Raw genomic sequence first — 4,388 nt, forward strand, 5'->3', positions numbered from 1 at the left:
GGACAATGGTAAACATGCTGTATGTACCTACTGTCAAGGCAGTTTACAACGGTTACGTGAAAAAATCCGCAAAATCCGCATGACAATGAAACCAGAGTTATGACCAGATAACTCATGGTTCTTGTACTATGACAATGCGATCGCACACTCAGCTTTGTCAATTCATCAGATTTGTGCCAAAAATCAAATTCCTGTCCCCCCTTACCCTCCTTACTCTACAGACCTAGCTCCTTGCGGTTTGTTTCTTATTTCCGAAATTAAAATCAGTGCCCAAGGAACGCCGTTTTCAGACTATTGATGACATCAAAGCAAATTCGCCACAGATTTTAAAATGTATAAAAGTAATAATAATGTTTAATAAAACAAAGTTCGGTTATTTTCTGAACAGACCTCGTAAGCGTCTTCCTGTTCTATAGTTATTAACCATCTAGCATAAACTTACCAAGACACCAGTTCTTAAAAAAATTAACCACCTTAAAGTTGCAATCTCAACTGGATCTGTGGGCACGTTTTTATTGTACTACTTATAAAAATAATACATTTAGATGTATATCTGGTGTTGCTTCTTTAGTAAAACCGTTAATTTCATTAAGAAAAAGTTTTGACGGTCAAAGTTCAACTCGGGTAGGATTTCTATGAAAATCATGACCATAGTCCTCTATGGAAAGTTACTGTAATATTATTATAATTATTTCTAAATTAAGCGTTAATTTTACTGTAATTGGATTTCAAATTAATGTTCGATTTTCGCACAAACGTAATATAACTGATCATAGTTCCACCACAGCTTAATAATATACTGTTAAATGATTAGTGTGATCTTAAATTTTAACGACGTTTAGGAAACAGTGTTTAATACCTGCTACCCCGTCTTGTATATTTTTTTACTTTTTTCAATCCTGATATTATGCAAATAATGATAACAGAACGTCTGTGACGCAATTCGATTTGCATTTACATTTTAATCTTCTGATTTAAATCAGCGTTAGTTCAGTCCTCTGTCCGATCCTGATCAAAACAACTATTTCTGCTATGAAATATTATGTTGTTTTTTTTTCTATTTGTAGACAGATAAATCTATCACGTCACAGCAAGTACTTTATTTATGTAGAATGTTGACAGATAACGTTATCAAAATAACTTATTCCCAGTAGCCAAGAAACATTTAATTACTGACTAGAAAATTAATGATTTTTCTTATATGAGGAATTTTTTTAAATAACATACCCTCTCTTTTCATATACAGGTTGTCCGATTAATATAAAATTTGACATCTTGGACATGGTCTATTTAAAAAGACCATGTGCTTTATTACCAGATTGTCACATTTTTGTATACAGTAGGAAACATTCGATCTAAGTGTACAGGGTACTAAATTAAGTTTTCTGTTATATTTGAAAAAGCGTCAATTGGCAGCAACGTAATAATTGTTCTATTAGGTTGGTTTTAAGATTAGCTGTTTAAATAATCTGAATAAAAGTTGTAATATGATTTTTCCAAATTGGAATTTAAATTAATTTCGCTTAAAAATCCGATCAGTTATTGAATTGCTGAGCCAATTAGTAACTAAGAAACATTGAAGACTTTCCTGTGTAACTAACAATTTTTCAGAATCGTATACTATACATACCTATAGGATGATTCAAAATTCAGTACAAAGAATGTAGGGGCTTATATTTGAGGTCACAAGACTTTTTTTTCTATAAACGTGGTCCACAAATGCTTAGTTTTCGATATACAGGATGTTATAGTTTTATATAACTAAACGGTATAGTATTGTCACTAGTCAGCGGTGATTTTCCCGAAAACGGTTAGTTGTATCCAAAAAATGTAAAGAGTTAAAATTCAAGATCATTACATTACTGATTAGATGGTGGATAAACTTTAAAATTTTTCACGGTAATAATAATAAAATTTGAAAATATGGTGTGCATTTAACTCTTCATCAGCCAATATTTCGGAAACGGTTGACCTGAGAGATTTCGACCAAGTACACCTTTTTTGCTTAAAATATAGGGGAATAAATGCACTAATACAAAACGTCAATGTACAGGGTAGCAAAAAAGTTAGGGCCAGTTTAATTCAAGCGCACACTTAAAGGTGGCACCCTCTATAAGCAGCGTCAAAATTAATGACAGATTTAAATTTAGTATCCTAAAAAACCCCGTACCCCAACTTTAATGCCAACATTCAAATTTGTTTAGAAATTATTCCAAAAAAATAATATAAAACTTTAACATCCTGTATATCGAAAACTAATCATTTGTGGACCCACGTTTGTAGGAAAAAAGTCTTATTTTGACCTATACGTTCTTAAATTCTTTGTACTGAATTTTGAAAAACTTGCTCGTGTTGTTTCACTTTTCATGTAACATACATATTTCTAATCGTGTTGAGTTTTCTTATGAATTTATTCTTCTTCCTGTTATCTTATGAAATAAGATTCACAGTCTGTTTTTTTATTAATATTGCACTTCCTATGACAGCTCCACAGCATTGTTGCCAGATCGTCACTTTCTTTAGAAATAAGGAAACTTAATTTTTTTAAATGTATGACCCTGTATATTAGAACTCTTCTTCTGATTACTACTGACTAGCAAGAGGAATATAGCCAAAACAGTGACACCATAAGTATGATTGTTAGAAAGAGGTTATTACTATTTACCGAGCAATAAAGTCTTTGTCTAACTTTGTATGTAGAACATCCATACGATACTTTCTTTATTGTAAGAGACAGACCCATTAAACCTTACAACCATAATCGCAAGAAAACATTCTGGCAAATTAATTAAAAATATAGCTTCCTGTTGTATCTGAAAAAGTGACAATATCGTCACTGAACTCATATTAGTTATAAGAGGATGCCGTTTGCACAAAACAACCTGTCTATAGCTGCTGACAAAACACTACCTACGTTAACTATTATTTCATGGAAGTCTTTAGTTACTATTGGGGCACGGACAATGGTAAACATGATTCATATTTGACGCCAGAAATCATATGCAGAAGCGAAGAGAAAAATGTTTATAACATTTACGTATGTTCTATTATATTCCGCTGCACTCTGATTCCTGCTCAGTTTAAATGAGGGTCCCACAGGGTTCAATGTTAGGACGCTCTGATTTTTATTTTGTATATAAATTCAATAGGAAATATATTAATTCGCATAATACTGTGATAACACACACACACACACAAAAAAGTTGTCTGTACTTCTCATGCGACATAAAAATGAACAATTGAATATAGAAAAAAAAATTTTTGTATTTTTCCTAGCACTTTTTCCTGAATGTTTGCTATTTTTTACCTGTTTTTTGAGGATTAGTGATGAGGGGGGCAAAAATACTACGAATAACATAGTCGCATGAAAAGTACAGACTACTTTTTTGTGTGGTTGTGTAATTTGAATATTGATATATGTATGTGTGTAGCTAGTTCAATAAAAAATTGTCTATATTTAAAAAAAAACGCAAATGATTAAATTTTATATTAGACAGAAAAAATGTGATAATGTGACAGAAAAAAATGACGGTACGGGAAGTGTTAAATTTCCAGGGATGAATTTCTATAAATCCTTAATTCGAAAGTGCATTGTAATAATCTTGCTTCCACTATAAGTTCTATGATTTTTTAAATTTAGAACGTTTCCGAACGTTTCGCGGTTCTTGACTACCTTCAGTGGTGGTTGTGCAAATGCTTCTTCGCCACTTTAAAACCAACAATCATCGAAATTTAATCGTCACCTCTCAGAATTTTACAAGTACCAGGACCCTGAGTCCGTCCCTGCCTTCTCTCAGATCACGATATGTTTCAAGTGGCGTGCATGCCTAATTGATCTGCGTACGGAGCAGCAACCGATAGTTATATGTATATTGTTCTTTATGGGAATTAGTAGACAACAACCGACGTTATCCTGGGTAATAATAACGGTCTAGACGTGGATACGATGCCAACACGTTTTCCTCACTTAAAATTTCCTATGTGGATATTTTAAATAATCCAGTTCGAATCAGTCGTGCATTTGCAATCAATTTTTTGCATTTCTCCGAGCTTTTCCACACCAGGCATAAATAATTCAAAGCTGAAGTATAAATTCACAAAGAATTAAGATTAATGTAGGTAATATTTTCAGGAATTTATGATAAGAATTAGGAATGATACCAAAATCATGGAAACGATACTAATGTGATAAATTGCAAAGTCAGTGCTATCCAAACCTAGATCTTGAGTACTTAGATATAAATATTTAGCTGTAATATTTATCCAATTAAAAAAAAAACAAATAATTGAAGTGAGACTAGAAATATCATAGGATAATCAGTAACAGAGTTGATTAAAAATTAATAAGAATAACTAGGTTCTGAAATGTATACTAATAAATATAACTG

This window comes from Anoplophora glabripennis, unplaced genomic scaffold (assembly GCF_000390285.2).
Source record: "Anoplophora glabripennis isolate ALB-LARVAE unplaced genomic scaffold, Agla_2.0 scaffold57, whole genome shotgun sequence".
In the NCBI taxonomy this organism is placed as follows: Eukaryota; Metazoa; Arthropoda; class Insecta; order Coleoptera; family Cerambycidae; genus Anoplophora; species Anoplophora glabripennis.